The sequence below is a fragment of the Cornus florida genome, unplaced genomic scaffold, assembly GCF_030987335.1.
Source record: "Cornus florida cultivar Cherokee Brave unplaced genomic scaffold, ASM3098733v1 CherokeeBrave_3.0.0_Hap2_Chr09, whole genome shotgun sequence".
NCBI classification, from domain to species: domain Eukaryota; kingdom Viridiplantae; phylum Streptophyta; class Magnoliopsida; order Cornales; family Cornaceae; genus Cornus; species Cornus florida.
In genome coordinates, this window is record NW_026775579.1 from 20,781,174 (window position 1) to 20,799,244 (window position 18,071).

The following is an 18,071-nucleotide window of genomic DNA, read 5'->3' on the forward strand; positions in this document are numbered from 1 at the left end:
ACATTTGCTTACCAATAAGTTATTTTAAATGCTTTGCGTATTAGTTTATTTATTTTTTAACCAATTATATACAAGGGGTGAATAAAGAGCACTTTTAATTATTTAATAAGATTTTCTTTTTATGTTTTAGAAAAGTTATTCATTTTATCTATTACCATTAAATAGCAGTGAAATGACAAAATAACCCTTAAAAATAAACAAAAATGGCGCCTTATATTGGGTAAAATTATTTTAACACATTGGTGAATCATATTGGAAAGAATGATATTATTTTGTTGAATAACGAACTAAACTCATAATTTTGCTTGTTAATTTGGTTATGTCTTATTGTTCATGGACTGCAATAGGCTATTAATTCCCACATAGTTCAACGATGTGTTCCTTGAACGATATCCGGAAAAGGAGGAAAAGTGAATCGATCCTTAATAGTATTTTTGCATGACATTAGTGGTCACACTTACCTATGAGTAAAACATTTCATTTGAATAAATGTTAGGGTGAATTACTCCGAACTCCCATAAAATTTTGCCTCATTACCCTCGGCTGAATCTATGTGCTCGAACTCTGACATTCCCTTGCATTAGTTGCCTATTAAGTGCACCTGTGAAATATTTTGAAAATACTAAAACTACCCTTAATTGAAGTAAATGACTTAAATAACAATTAGCATGCTAAATAAAACTTATAAGATAAATAATTAACCACCATCTCTCACTCAATTACCACCCACCACCACCCTCTCACCCTTTCTCCATCTCTCTCTGTCTCTCCATTGCCCCTCTCCTCACCACCATTGCTGCTCCCCACCCTCCCTCCACCACCCTCATCTTCTTCTTCCTCTGGTTTATATATATATGCACATGTAGTATGACTGTATAAAATCAAAATCAACAAATTAACTATTTCTGTAATTCTCTTCTTTTCATAATCATTTATGTAGCAGATCAAACCAAGAAATTTCAAAGAAATCTGGAAACCTTCACGCACAACGTCACTTTCATCACCGGTTTCCCTATTTCTTCAATAAGAGAGTTGTAGGGGCTATTTTTTATCAAAACAATAAACAAGTAGATAATGGTGATATCAAAGGTACAACTGTGAAGGAAACAGAGAAGATGCTTGGTGTAGGAGGAGGAGAAGAAGACCAATCGTCAAGATTGAGATGGTAATAGGGCAAGTATATAGTTTCTTATGACATCTCCCTTTTTCGGTTGGATATTCCTTCATGGGATAGTGCTATTTATAGGCCCGGATTCCATTGGTCATTAACCAATGGTTCCCTTCATGCATGGTTTCTCACATGCATGGCTCCTAGTTAGGATCACAGGGTAGTCTTGATGGGCCTAGGAACCTGAGGGGTCTAATCCCCTCATCGAGAATTGCACTATGTTGCTATATTGCTTTTCCCCCAATTGGGGCATTAAATATTGCTTGGCCGTCGATTGGTCGAGCCTGACACAGCATTAAATGTGATTTTAAGGTTTGCTGTCATAATGTGTATAATCCCATCATCTTGTTAATTGGGCCTTGCTAAGAGCGAAGGCACTTCTTGACTTCTCATCTAATAATTCAAGATCCTCCTAAGTTTCCCAAATTTAGATCCCTCATAGCTGCGAAGGCCCTACCTTCGTTTCTTGTTATGCATGGACCTGTGGTATTCTGTTGGCAAGCTTTCTGGGCCTCCAATCTTTCGATATGTTATAAAGGACTAGAAAACCTTTGCACTGGCTTCTCGAAACGTTAATCCTTCGAGTCAGTCTTGGTGGTCTAGGTGTGGTACCAGGGTTTGGAGTGCTCGAAGGTTGAGTCCTTGAGACTTGGCCTTGATGGGCTTGGTGTGGTACCAGGGCTTGGGGTGCTCGAGGGTTGAGTCCTCGAGACTTGGCCTTGATGGGCCTGGTGCGGTACTAGGGCTTGGGGTGCTCAAGGGTTGAGCCCTCGAGGCTTGGTGGGCCTGGTGTGATACCAGGGCTTGGGGTGCTTGAGGGCTGGTCCCTCGAGGCTTGGTGGGCCTGGTGTGATACCAGGGCTTAGGGTGCTCGAGGGTTGGTCCCTCGAGGCTTGGTGGGCCTGGTGTGATACCAGGGCTTGGGGTACTCGAGGGTTGGTCCCTCGAGGCTTTTAACTTTTCAACTCACCACGGGGCCTTGGTTAAGGTTGTATTGACTTGTTAACGTGCCACATCAGCGTTTAATAAGTGACACCCACAAGAGTTAGCAAGAAACCACTATAGCCCATCTGTGAAAGTAGGACTTAGTTTCTACTTTTTCAATAGAAGTCTCAACTCCCAAAATAATTTATACCTTCTGCCAGAAATAACACAAATCAATCCCGATATAATCCACACAATCTCAATTGCAACCCAACGCCTCACCCAATCCCAAACTAAGTTGTCGTCCCGTTACACACCGATATGTATTGAAGGATGCGACAAGCTGCCTTGGGAGGTGACGTTCCTGCTCAATCGGGGCTGTGCTCATAGAAAATGATGAGGGAGAATCATGGTTGTAGGAGGAAATGTTGGTGCTAGAGGGGAGGAGTTGGTGGTGATGGCGGTGGGAGGGAAGGTTAGCGGCCTTAGGGCTCCTGTATTTATGTATTTATGCATATAAGCGTATAGAATAAATAATAAATTTTAATGACTAATTTTAATTATATATTAAGGTTATCTGTGTGTGTATATATGATGATTATTTTTAATTAAATACTAATATATTATTAATAACTGTACAAGTACTAAATTGAATGGTAGAGAGAGGAAGAGTGGGCTTAAGATGTCAGCCTTGCATAAGTAAATTATTTTAGGAAAAATTACACTCAAGTAGATTAATTTAGGAGTCCTAAGTAACAAATCATTTTATTTTAAAAGTTGATTTTTCAACTTAATTGATTTAAACAAAATAATTACATGCATTGAAAACTATTGTTTCGGTTTAGAATAGGGGTGGCCATGGATTGGATTAGGCATTAATCCTAATCCGATCCGCTCGCTATGAATTGGGAGATTTTGAATCCGCCACCAATCCGTTAGCCAATAGATCGGATCGGATCCATGAAATGATGGATCTGATCCAATCCGCGAACTAAAATTTTCAAAATAGTCTATTTTTACCAATTTCATATCCACTTACAAAGCAGTATAAGTGTATAACAGAATATAGATAAAACCAATTTAAATGCATAATAGGTTAAGCAGCCACTTTTCTCTTTGCTCTTCTTTAGTTCTTTGAGTTCTTTTATCTTTGGCTAGGTTTAGGTTTTGATTAAATGAAAAGCCAGTGGTCAACTGCTATTAAATGAGTAATAAATATTATAAAACTAATTGTATAATACTTACCCAAAAAATAAAACATAAAAAGTACGGTATGTTAGGAGTTCATATATATATATATATATATATTTTATGGATTGGCCACGAATCGGATCGGATTTTTGACAGCCTAATCCGTGATTCGATTCCTGAACTACAGATTCAATTTTTTTTAATCCGCCACTAATCCGTGGGTCTTGATAAGCACTGAAAATAGCGCATTTAAACTCCTTAAGCTTGAATGTTCTAAAACTGATATGTATTTTTATTTATCAATAATAAAATACCACTTGCAATAGAACGAATCCTTATAGGATAAGGTTATGTTAAGGGTGTCGAACCTCAAGGACTGTGGTGGTTTATCAAGTCTTCAATTAATACCATTTTAATTTAGGAAGAGGATTTGATTTGTTGTGTTGTGCTGCAATTCAATAACATAAAAGAAAATAAACAGAATAAAAAGATTGAGATCAAGAGAAGAAATACTTAGAGATTGACTTCACCACGATCCTCGTACTATGGTCAACTGTTCAACCTTGGGATTTCAATAATTATGTATAATATGGGATTAAACTCAATAACATTCGTTTAATTTAGATTTAAAGAAAGATGTTTCATGAATTTCATTAATAATAACCTATCTTCGGTTCGCACGAATTATGTACCTACCTACTTCTAACTAATTTTGCAGTATAAATCGTCTTCCCTAAGCATAGATTATGAAAACATTCATTCATGAAAAACATTGGAACACCATTGCATGATCTCCATTCTTATGTCCGACAGGGCTCTGCCGGATATCGTCCAATAAGAATAGGTTGAATATAATTTAGAATAATTAAATCTAAGACAAGGTATTAATCATTCAAAAACTATTTAATACTTAAAAACCAATTGAATTAAGTCAATTGTCCATAATCATGCAATCAAAATACATAATATATTAAATTCCTAAAGTACAGAACAATCAAACCATAGTATTCGGATTCGAGCTACATCAATGCCCTAAGAGAGGAATTAGCTACTCATGACAACGCAAGATATCATCTGTGTTGTTGTGGTCTTCATCTTCATGGACCACCAAAACTCCTTTAGGATCTTCTCTTTCAAAACCCTAAAAGTCGTCGTAAGAGAGAGATATGAGAGATTAATGGATGGATCCCTTAATGTGTCTTCTCCTCTTCTTTTATAGTGGAGAACAAGCCCTAATCCCCTTTGGATTGGTTTTCTAGCTTTTGGTAACAATTGGGCTCTTAAAGAATTAAAGAAAGATGATTTTTGGTAATTCCTGCATGTATTTTTGACTTCTAGGACGTCTAGGCTCGAGCTTTAGAGTTCAGGCTCGAGCTTTGAGGTTCAGACTCAAACTTTTGGGTTCAAGCTCGAGCTTTTGGGTACAAGGCTCAAGCTTTCAGGAATGGTGCTCGATCCCTACTTCTATACTTAGCCAAATTTCTTCCAATATTTTTCGAAGCGTTTTTTCCATCAACACTTAGAATATTTTTGGGTTTTTCCCTTTTAATAGTGCTCGATCCCCCTTTCATGGTGCTCGATCCTTGATTTTTGGGTCAAGGCTTGAGCCTTTGGTACCTAAGGCTCGAGCTTTTGGTACAGACTCGAGCTTTCAAGAACATACCTCGAGCCTAAGCAATTTTGACCCATTTAGAGTGCGAATTTGGAAAAGGCTATTAGGGACAAAAACATCGAGCTTCAAGTCTTCTTTCCAGAGCCATTGAGTTTGCTCAATTTGGAGTTTCGAGTGAAAAGTTATGCCTAAAATACTGAAGTAGGTCCAGAATTCTCATCATTTTTACTCCAAGCTTGCTTTAGATGACCGGTAACGGCTCTGTAAGCTTCAATATCAGTCTTTTCATCATAAAATCCCAGTTTTAACTGTTTATTTGAGAAATTACCTAAAAATACGAAATAAACATAAATCAGTATAAAACATGATAGATATATTACTTTAGGTCTAAACATATGCGTATTTAGGGGCTCGAATATGCAATATTCAATGCTCATCAAGAACCCTATTCTATCTTATTTTCCCTTTTTAGCCTAATTTCATGTTATTTTCCTTTTCAGACACTTATCCCCAAAATAAGTCAATTTAGCTGAATTAGAGCATTAAAAGAAGCAATCTTAAGCCTAGTGGAAGAAAGGAGCAAAGTGAAAGTAAAGTGGTGAAGAAAGCCTTCTATGATCGATCGAACCCAGTTACGATCGATCACACTGTGATCGTTCTAACCCTACCATGATGGATCGAACCCCTTATCCTTATTGTCAGGAAAATTTCCTACTCGATCGATCCAACATTTCCTTCGATTGATCGAACCCTTTTGATCTTATCCCCACATACCACTTTTGTCCTTTTCCCAAAATATCTCAGCCTTGTCCTTATCCAAAAAGTGCGCCGCCATGGTTCGATCGATCCGAGCAACCATGTGATCGATCGAACTGCCTCAAATTGCATGAAAAGCTTATTTCAAGCCAAATTAAATGTGTGCTAGTGGTGCAATCATTTGGAGGTCCTTGGCACGAGGTCTAACCATTGCGTATGACATTTGAGCTACCTATATAAGGAATTTGGCTAATTTTAGCAAAGAGGTTGGTTAGTTAGAGAGAGACTTGGCTAGAGATTAAGGAAAGGAACATACAATTTGAGAAAGTTCTTCCACTCATCTAGGGTTTCCACCAAGAACACAAGAGGAGGAGGATGAATTCTACCATGGAGATAGCCCTTGAAGGTTGGATGACAATATCAATGAGTGGCTAAACTATTCTCTTGGGACTAGAGATAGCCCTAAGCATGCCTCCTAAACTTTGATGTTTTGTAATTAATGGGGATTTGTATTGCATTTCTTGTCTTGACATCTTATATATATAAATCTTGGTTCTACATGATTTGTGTAGTTTAATACTTCCAATTGATCATTTAATTCTATCAATATGTCTATGTATGCTAGAATAGATGTTCATATGTTTATCTCTAGATTTTGATGCATGTTTATGTGTGTTGATATTATGAATCTAGTGATGTTCCAGGCATTGTGCTTAAATGGGTTACTCTTGTAGTTTATTTGATGGTTCATACTTATTTCTTGATGGGTTGTGCCACCTCCTTAGTTTAAGTAGTTTACTTTTCATGTCACTAGCTTAGTTGTAATGTAATTGCCTTACTTTCTTAGATAAGTGGACAATCCATTCTTATTGTTTGATGTTCCATGCTTATAAATGCAAGTGGTATATTTTTCTAATTTATTGAGTGTGCATTAATTGTGGGCTTATGGAAGGATTAATGGCTTAATTTGATATGTTGTGCTATTCACTAGATTGACTAGACAATGTATGCTTATTTGGCCACCCATGCTAATATTTCAATTAATGGTATACACTTTCATTTAAATCACACAATCCCCCTAATCCACCAAATATTGAATGTATAGGAAGGTAAAGCTTAGTGGTGAACTCTATGACCCAAGACTCCTCTATCATATTCTCTACACTTATTTGTTTTAGTTGTTTTACATTACATTTCTTTAGTTTAAATTCTAGTATAATTCAACCAACAAACCATCTTTTGATCATTCGACCTACTAATCCAACAAATTGATTCCAAAACACGCTTCCTTTCCCTTGGGACGATCCCTACTTACTTTAGCTACATTAATAGTTAGTAGTGGTAGTGGCATTCTATAAATTCAAACTTGGCCACATTTTATCGCACTTTATTGCAATTTAGGTGTACACGAGATCCGTACGGATCAGATCGGATTCGCGGATTTTTTGCACACCCCTAGTTTAGAATACCCTCCAAACTCATATTGTAGACGCTAAAATTTCATCGACATTTATTTTGATAAATTGACCCATCAAATATGGGTCTCATGTTTAATTAAATTATTTCATTAGCCCAAACTTGGTCAATTTAAATTATTTAATTAGCCTAGTCCAGGTAATTAAAGAAAAAGATAATTATTCTTAATAAAATTTATTTGGAATAATTATTTTTATAGATAATTATAGCAATATACCGGCTCGACCTAGTTATAATTATGTCGTTATCAAGAAAGGACACGTGTCATCATCCTATTAATCCAAGAAGCCTATAAATAGAGGCATAGAGAAAGGAGGAAGAGGGTTTAGAAATTGAGAGACTAAGAAGTCCAGAAATTGAGAGACTTAGAGGTCCAGAAATTAAGATACTCAGAAATCCATAGGGTCTAAAAATTTAGAGACCTAGAGGGGCAGAAATTCTGAGGGATCCAGAAATCTAGAATTCCAGAGTAAAATACAGAACCTCTGCCGACATTCATCCCCAACACCCAATCCTTGAAGAAGAAGAGTAACAAGCACAGCTAAAACTGTGCCGTTCTTCCTCAAATTCAACAAAGAATAACAAGCACAACCAAAGCTGTGCCATTCATCCTTAAGCCGTGTCATTCTTCCTCATATTCAACAAAGAACGTCAAGTACAAACAAAGCCATGCCGTTTTTCCTCAAATTCAACAAATAACAATAACCGCATCCAAAATCGTATCGTTCTTCCTCAAATTCAACAAAGAGCAACACGCACATCAAAATCGTGCCATTTTTTTCTCCGTGATTCAAGAAGTTTGAAGAATCACTAAACAATACTGTTCGAGATCAAGCTTCATCAACCCTCGATCAGAAATCATTGACAGTCTTCCTCAACTACAAATATTTGAAAAAGATTGCCAACAACCCAATTCAAGATCAAGCTCTAATAACCCTTGGATTCAACCAACAAAAGGAGATCGAATCAGATGATACTTTCTTTCTTTTGTAAAGAATAACTCAGAGGATTGTACTCGAATTTTTATAAATTAATAAATTATTATTTGCCCTATATTTCTATCTTTAATTTGTAAACATGAAATTTGTGTGTACAAATTTCTGGCACACCCGGTGGGACATCCTCTGCCTTTCATCTCATTCTCCTACATCAAATCTTCAACAAAATTTCATCGTCATACAAGTGGCATTATAAGCCGATCGCCTAGTACTTAAGGAATTCAAATAAAAATTCCAAGTGAGAGGGGCAAGTGGCATCGTAAACCGATCACCTAACGCTTCAGGAATTCAATCAAAAACTGTAGGAGAAAGACGAGTGACACTATAGGCCGAATGAAGTGTGCTTGTAAAATAATATTCGTGAGTCGAAAGCCAAGTATTTATGAGAAAAACAGAAGGAATGAAAGATGTTATCTTTATATTGACAAAAGGAAGAGCAGGACCGGGTCTTTCAAGGTTCTTTTCATATATATGTTTAAGGGATACAAGGGACAGGCTTTCTCAGCCTGACAAAAAAAAAATCAAAACAAAACAAAACAACAAGAAGAAGAGAGTATCCCTAAGCACCCCTCTTATTCTCTTGGACTGTCCCTACATCATCTCGGGCGTCTTCCACCACCTCATCCCCTTGGGATAAAGAGTCAATGTTGACAACGTTTTCAGAGTTGTGGACCTGGCCATCAGAGAAAAGAGTAGGTGGAGGAGGGGCATTGTTCGTAAGTAAAGCGGCAGAAACGGGAGGGATGACCCCAGAAGTCACTATCTCCTTGCACTCCCTGAAGATCAAATCAGCTTGATTAGGAGCCGGATCAGTATAATTCCTGGGTGGTTCGATGTGAAGATCCCAATTGCACTCATCTGGGTTAGCATACAACCTCCTTTGTACCTCGGGGGGAGAACAGTCAATGAACATGTCCCTATACCCTTGGGCATACCAAAGGGCTCCTCTTTGAGAGAATTGACCATACAGAGTGTTCATCCCACCTTCAACTCTGCTTATAACTCCCAGAAGGGCTATGTGATCATCCAGGGCTTTATTCTCCACTACAGTCCGTGCGTCTCACTTGGACTCCAAAGCACCCTGAAGATTATCCTTCTCCTTTTGATGGGCGGCCAACTGAAGCTTTAACTGTTTCTTCTCACCATTAGCCTTCTTCAGGTTAAGGGACACGACTCTGAATGCTTTGGAGAGGTTAAGCGCCCTCTTATCAGTAACCTCAAGATGCCCCTGCAGAGTGACCATCCTAAACAGGGTCTGGATTCAAACACAAGAAAGCTATTACACTCAAGGTGAGTTAAATAGAGGTAGAAAGATTAAAAGGAAGCAGATACAAGCAAACAAGACAAGATACCACCATAACTGAGGTAAGAAATCATGAGAAAATTTCTTTTCTGGACATCTCCATTTGAAGCCTCAAGTCCTTAGGTTGTGATAGTAAGACATAGCGGTCGGACCACGCTTGAATATGGTATCACTGGAAGAAACTACCGATCCATCAACTCGGACGAATCTAGGAGTTCATGGGATCACTGCTAAGAAGTTGGATGAGGTCCTCCCTTAGTACATTTGGCTGATCAATCGGCCCAGAGCTTTGAATCCTTTAAGATAGAGGAACCTCATCCAGATTTGACTCAGCCCCCCTCTCAGACTGAGATCTTTTCCCTCTCCCTAAATCAAACTCCCGAGCAGGTGGAGGGTTTGAAGATTCGGAACCTGGGTAAGAGCAGGAGGGATAGTAGGGGCATTGGTGTTGTCTTTTTTCCTGCCGAACGAGGGAATTCGTAATGCGTCCATATTGAATCCTCGAAGGGAGATGTCGCCAGGAACGTTTGAGGTCAGTACTGCGGAGGACGAAGGATGTTGAACCAAACCTTTTCTTCCAAAAAGCAAAGCCTAGCCTTACAAATGCCGTAACTTAAGTCATCATAAGGGATGCCTAAAGAATGACAAAGTTAGAAAAAGCAAAAGCGTGGAACACAAATTTTACAAGGGCACTTGTTGTGTCGATTTGTGTACCGATTAAAATTAAACCACTCGCAAAAGTATGAATCTTTGTAGGATAGCACTATAAAGAAGGTGTCGAACCCACAAGGGGATGAGAATTTACGTTCAGCCTTTAATTAATTCCTATTGGTTCACAGGTAACTGGTTGAATTGTTTGATTTAGTGTCACGATTATAAACTACTGAAAATAAACTAAAATTAAGCTTAATTAAACTAAAGTGATCAGAGAAAGAGATCTTAGGGCTTTGGTTTCACCACAATCATCATATTATAGTCAATAGTTTAACTCTGGGGATTTAACAAATTATATTTTAAATGAATTGAGCTCAATAACATTCGTTCAATTCGAGTTTTAAAGAAAGATGTTTTACAAAATTCAATTAACTATAACCTGTCTGCGGTTAGCATGGGCTATCCACCTACCTACTCTAACTATTTTGCAAATAATTCATCTTTCATAAGCATAGACTATGAAAACATTCTTTTGTAAAAATGTTGGAACACCATTATATGACCTCTATTCTCATGTCCGGCAGGGCTTCGCCAGATATCGGCCAATAAGATAGGTTGAGAATAGAAAATAAATAGTTATATCTAAGATAAGGTAATAACAATTTGTAATCTATTTAAAACATTAAATCCGATTGAGTTGTCTCAATCGCTCATAGTCATATAATAAAAATAAAAAAACATAATATAGATTAAAATATCCCAGAGTTAAGAACAATCAAACTATAATACTAGATTGGGTTACATCAGTGCCCTAAGAGAGGAATTAGCTACTCATGACAATTTTGGATATCATCTGTGTTGGAGTTATCTCCATCGTCACGGATGGCACTTCTCTTCTCAGGATCTTCACCTTCTAAGGTTATAAAAACCCTAAAAGCCACCACACTATTAGCCTTCTGAATAACACCGTCAAAAGGATTCGGAATTTATGTCCCTTTCTATCAAGGCTTTCGCTTTCTTTTATAGAAAAAAATAAAGATCTGGTGGGCTTTTAGGTCTTCTGGCCTATATGTAGTGAAATATGCCTAAAAAAGGAATAATCCTGTAACTTGAAATCTAATCTACCATGGAAAGCTTAAGCTTTAAGAAATTGGGCTCGAGCCTTAAGGTTCAGGCTCGAGCTTTGGGAACAAGGCTCGAGCTTCTCTGCATTCATGCTCGAGCTTCAAGGAATTGTGCTCGATCTTCACTTTGACACTTAGCCAATTTTCTTCAACTATTTTCTGAAGCATCTTTTCCTTCAACACTTAGAATATTTTTGGGATTGAAATCTTTTAACATTACTCGGTCTAAGCTTCATGGGCTCAAGCACTAAGTACCAGGCTCGAGCTTTAGGTACTCAAGGCTCGAGCCATAAGTAATTGTGCTCGATCCTTGAGGTTAGGCATAAAACCTAGGAGCATGGTTCTTCAATTAAAATTAACTCTTCAAATTTCGACACCTCATGCTAGAGCTTGAGGGCCAAGGCTCGAGCACCCTTAGGTAAGGCTCGAGCACCCTTTAGTTAGGGCTCGAGCTCTAAGGTACAAGGCTCGAGCTTTAGTGCCTTGTTGACTTTTCTTCTTTTCTTTGTTGCAATGCTCGAGCCTCAACATTTGGGCTCGAGCTCTGGGGCTTGAATTCTTCAAACTTCACCATTTAAGCTCTCAGCTTGCTCTGGATGACTAGCAATGACTCTGTAAGCTTCGATATCATCATAAAGTCCCGGTTTTAACCATTTCTTTGGGAAAGTACCTGTAAACACACATTAATCATAAATCAATCTAACTATGGATAGAAGTATCATTTTAGGCCTTAAAATACGTATATTTAGGGGCTTGAATATGCAAATATTCAGCGCTCATCACACCCCAAAACTTACATATTGCTAGTCTCTTAGCAATATAGAACTAAAAAGGAAAACCGCTTTCGTGGGAATCACGGTTGCATTTAGCTTATGCAACAAGCCTTTAAACCCCTAGGTTACCCCTAGTGGACGAGTTATAGTTCATGAGGGTTTCTAATGAAGATACCCATAAACTTCTTAAATCAATGCTTTAACTACAGAGTAAGCTCATTCAAGCCTGTTTTCAAATCATATTATCCCTACAATTCATTAATCAGTCAAATACAGCAAGTATAGCCAATCATGAAATCAGAAAAACTTTCAACTTCCAATTTCAATCTAGCAACCATTGTCCCTATATTTTAGTTTAATCATTCATTGAACAATGTTAATCTCCAAAACACTGTGAAAGTGATTTTACAATTCAATGTGTGGCTTACTGTCCATACTTGCATTTATTCCTTGCTATTCCTTAATTCCCAGGCAAACTTTTTAAATTCTAACTCCCAAGGCATTATTATTTTTTCTATGGATATGCATTTTTTTCAAAAAGGATACTGTGCAATGTTCAGGTCTATTAAACTTTCTAAATCACCCATGTAACGAACTTTCACCCAATGACTCCCAAAGCAGATGGTCTTAGGACATTAATTATTAAAACACCCCTCAAGACTTAATCGTTCAAGTAATCTAGGCAACCTAAACCCTTTATGTAACAAGCTTTAAGTCAACGACTCCCAGACCATATGGTCTTAGGGCATTAGGTGTCAGAACACACCCCTAAGGACTTAATCACTCAAGCAATCTAAGTACAAACTTGAACTTGGTCCTTTTCTATTTTTTTTTTATTTTTTATTTTTTTTCTTTTTCATTCACATTAGTGAAGGATTTTTTATTTTTTATTTTTTATTTTATATCTTGGTTATCAATTATCAAATCTACCTACTCATCTCAGTCTAACTCAAAACAAAACAAGACTTCTAGTTTTTACCCCACAGAATTCATGCAAGTGTGAATATGTACAAAGTGTAATATTTCAGAGATCAACATTATTAAACAATAACCATCCTAACAAAGTGGACCACAGGCCACCAACCGATTTCAAAAATTTTCAAGAAATCCCTTTTCACAATATTTCAGCATATAAACCATTTCTAACCAATATCAAACTGCAACAGAATATACAACAATCAACAGACTCAAACTCATGCTTATAACATCAATTATCAAATCATGTCCTTGTGTGAGCAAAAAATTTAAATTTCTCCCAAGTACCTTACCCCCAAACTTATTGTGCACATTGTCCTCAATGTGTGAGAACAAAAGAGAGTTAGAAAGATATTACCATAGCTCAGACCAGCAAAGATATATCAAAATGATGCATAGATGGATAAAAATGTTCACCCCCAAACTTAATCTACAGTATGTGGCAAAATCAACAAACTCTAACACATATTAGAGTATCAAGTATATGAAGTAATAATAGAGAAATATCACAATGAACTCAACGTAAGGCAAGTATAGGCAAGTATATCAACAAAATGAGTACAATGCTTTTAAAATAAAGACTTAGGGCAGATATACATCATATAGAAATAAATACATCCAAAAGACTGCCCTAGTCAACAAAAAATGCCTATCTAGGAAAAAGAAATACAGAAAAGCCCTAAAAAGCTAATCCATAGGAGGTGGATGAGCATCTGTAGATGTGGATGCAGCGGACAGAGTGCGGTGGAGTAACTCCTCTAATATGCTCTACTACGCAGTCAGCATCTGTCGCAGCACCGTCTGTTCATCCTGCAGCTCGGCCACCTTAGCTAGTAAAGCTCTAATCTCAGCCTAAGAAGAACTCTCAGGCTGGGCTGTAGGAGCGGGCCTCTTCCTCTGTGGAGCCTGGTTATCGGAGACATCCATCTCGTCCTTCGTAGCCTCATCATCATCATCGTCCTCGTCCTCATCCTCCCCCACTATCTCAGTAGCAGCAGGGTCGGCAGAAAGAATAGTAGGCAGAGGTGGATAAGGTGGAACATGCAGCACGTATGGCACACCCCTCGCCTCGGCATCTAAACATTTTCGATCCTTTCAAATCTCATCATTTACCCCCCATTCAACCTTCCATGTCTTTGGCATATGGCCAAAGACATTATTCCACTGAGTGAAATAGTACGGAGTGAAGACGGTGACGGTCGCCTCATTCGGGGGTATCTAAACCCCCGAGATCTCCATCAGGTGTGTAACTATCCTGGGAAAATGAATATGGTGAGTAGGCGGGTGTCGGGCCTCACCCATCTCGTCGTAAAGCCGGCGAAGCTGCACGAACACTAACTGGGGAATAGACACCCAGTAGCCGGCATGGAATGCATAATGTGCATCCACCATCTCAGTGCATCACCCTATCTTATGTCTAACAGGGCGAGCATTGGCCACTAGGACCATGTCAAGAAACCAGAAACGTCTCGAAAGCTATGAATTCCAGATTATCTCCCAAGTGGTGAAGTGCCTCCCCTTGCCTAAAGCTCAGATCATCACCTGCCTAGTCGTGTTTGGGGTAATCATAGGAAACCTCCCCTGTAGAGCAGTAGGGCACCTGTAATGGCAGCCTATAGCCTATGCAATCGTCTCACAGCTCACTGTCAGCTGTACTCCCTCGGCAATAAATGTGAAATAGTCCTCCTCATCTTGGTTGTCATCTCCTGCATGAAGCTACAAGGAGCGGTAGAATACTCGCACCAGCCTAGGATAGGCAATCTGGGCTGGATGCCACAAGAATCCCGATAGCATTCGAGCCTGTAGGGCCTTTACTGCCCAAAACGTATCTCAGTAGCGCTGGAAATCCTCAATCACAAAATCTGTCTCCTGGCGGATAGTGTTGTATTGCCAGGAATCATCTAATGCCATCACCGGAGTCTGAATAATCCACTGCCTCGGTTGTCTTGGCATCGCTATAAAGCCCATGCACCACTATCTCCAAATATCCCAAATCTGTGTTCTGAGGCTCGAGCCTAAAGTCCAAAGGCTCGAGTTTGTTACTGGCTGAGGCTTGAGGTTGGGATCCTAATGCTTGAGCTTGCTGTAAGCAAAGGCTCGAGCATCCATTTGAAGGCTCGAGCATCCTGGTTTACAACCGAAGCAAACTCTTTCAAATCCTTTAAAGATCAACCCAAAATTCCTCCAAATGACCCCCAAACTTCTCCTCAATCACATAACAACCCCCACACTCCACAATTTTGCCCAAAACACCTCAAATACACCCCAAACCCGTGTTCTTCAAACCCTAATGAGATCCGGAATTTCTACAAATTTGGGGGTAAATTATAATTAGAAATTTATATAAAGAGGTTTAAATTAGATTCTTATATATATTGATATGAAGATGGGCCACAATATCGAATATATATAGAATATATATATATATATATATATATATATATATATATATATATATATATATATAAAACGACGAGAACGAGAGTGGAATTCTTACCACTTGCTACGAATCGAAGTTTGAGATGATGTAGATGATGAATCAATGGAGATTAATGAGTTTTGAGAGAGAATGGAGGCGAACAGGGGCAAAGGCACCAGGGTTTCAAGTGTGGCTCGAGGGTGTTTTTTTTTTTTTAATTTTAAAGTACAAAGGCTCGAGCCCTAAGTTTAAGGCTCGAGCATGGCCGCTGAAAACCCTAGAGTTAACGATGATGGAGGGCTTGAGCTTAGTGTGTGTAGGCTCGAGCCTTTAGTAGCTGATGCTCGAGCCCCAAAATTCAGGCTCGAGCATTGAGACAAATTTTTGATTTTTTTTTTTTCTGTTTTTTAATTTTTTTTTTTTCTTATTTAACCTAAACCTAAACTAAAATAAAAATAAAATAAACATAAAAATTAAGTAAAACCTCAAAACAATCAATTAAAACACAATCAATAATAACTAGAAATAAAAATGAAATAAAACTACGGTACAACATACAAATGCTAAGTTTAACGTCGATAACTCGACGTAAACTGACTCTCTACTCTAAGTAAATAGGATTACGAAGTTCTATTGCCTCAATTGTGCCTCTCTGCACACTACCCTTTATGTAACGTTTAAGTCTCTGTCCATTGACTTTGGACAGTTGTCCAGTCTTGCAATCTTGTATCTCTATCGTACCATAAGGTGTAACAGAAATAACCATGTATGAACCTTCCCAATGTGACTTCAGTTTACCAGGAAAAAGTTTCAGCCGTGTATTAAACAACCAAACCTTTTTCCCAAGCTCAAAAGTCTTACATAAGATATACTTATCATGAAATGCCTTAGTCTTTGATTTATAAACCTAAGTACTCTCATAAGCATCATTACGTAATTCTTCAAGCTCAGTTAGTTGAAGCTTCCTGTTAGAACCAGCAGATGTCATATCAAAGTTAAGTTTTTTTATGGCCTAGAAAGCTCTGTGTTCTAACTCTACAGGAAGATGACACCCTTTACCATAGACGAGACGGTAAGGTGATATGCCAATCGGAGTCTTAAAAGCAGTACAGTAAGCCCACAAAGCATCATTTAGTCTATGAAACCAATCCTTACGATTTGGCTTAACCTTTTTTTTTTAAGAATTCCCTTAATTTCATGATTGGATATTTCAACTTGGCCACTTATTTGGGGATGATAGGGAGAGGCAACTTTATGAGTGATGGAGTATCTTTGTACCAAAGTACGGAAATACCTATTAGTGAGCACCCCCATCACTAATAATAGCTCGTGGCATACCAAATCTACTAAAAATGTTCGTTTGAATGAACTCAACCACGACTACGTGATCGACGGTTTTAGTAGTTACTGCTTTAACCCATTTAGACACATAATTAACAGCCACAAGAATATATTCATTATGATTTGACTAAAAAAAAGGGCTCATAAAATCAATACCCCATACGTCAAAAACCTCAATAACTAAGATTGGAGTTAAGGGCATCATGTTTCTTTTAGAAATTGATCCTAACTACTGACATCGAAGCTATGACCTATAGAACAAGTATGCATCCTGAAACAGTAAAGGCCAAAAGAAACCACACTGAAGAATTTTAACTGCAGTTTTCTTTGCACTGAAATGACCTCCACGTGCCAAATTGTGACATAAGGTCAAAATACTAAGAAACTCACTCTCAAGAACACATCTACGAATGATTTGATCAGCACAATATTTGAAAAGCTAGGGATCTTCCTAATAGTACATCCTAATTTGGAAAAGAATCAATCTTTTTCCTGCATTGACCAAGATAAATAAATTTTTCCGATTGCGAGGTAATTCACAATATCAGCAAACCAAGGCAAATCTTTATGAGAAACCACAAATAGTTGTTCATCCGGAAAGGAATCACAAACTGGAAGTGAAGTTGAGGTATCTGCAATCAAAATTCTAGAAAGATGTCAGCTACAATATTCTCTGACCCTTTCTTATCCCGGATTCATAATCAAACTCTTAACGCAAGAGGATCCATCGAATCAAATGGGGTTTGGTTTCCTTTTTGGAAAGAAGATGTTTCAAAGCAGAATGATCAGAATAGACTACGACTTTGGAATCCAACAGATATGATCTGAATTTATCCAAAGCGAAAACAATTGCAATCAACCTTTTTTTTCAGTAGTGGTATAATTCAATTACGCATCTGAAAGAGTTTTGCTTGCATAATAGATAACATGAGGAAGTTTATCTACTCATTGTCCCAAGACAACACCCATAGCATAATCAGATGGGTCACACATAATCTCAAATGGAAGAGCCCAGTCCGGAGGATTCATGATAGGAGCTGAAGAAAGAAGAGAACGAAGCTTTTGGAAAGCTTCTAAGCATGATTCATTAAAGACAAAAGGAGCATCCTTTGCAAGTAGATTACATAAAGAATGAGAAATTTTGCTAAAATCTTTAATGAAACGTCGATAGAACCCATTGTGCCCAAGAAATGATCGCACTCCACTTATAGAGGTAGGAGGAGGCAATTTACAGATTAAATCTACTTTAACTCTATCAACTTTAATACCTCTCTCTGAAATGATATGTCCTAAAACAATCCCCTCTTGAACTATAAAATGGCTCTTCTCCCAATTAAGAATAAGATTGGTTTCCCTA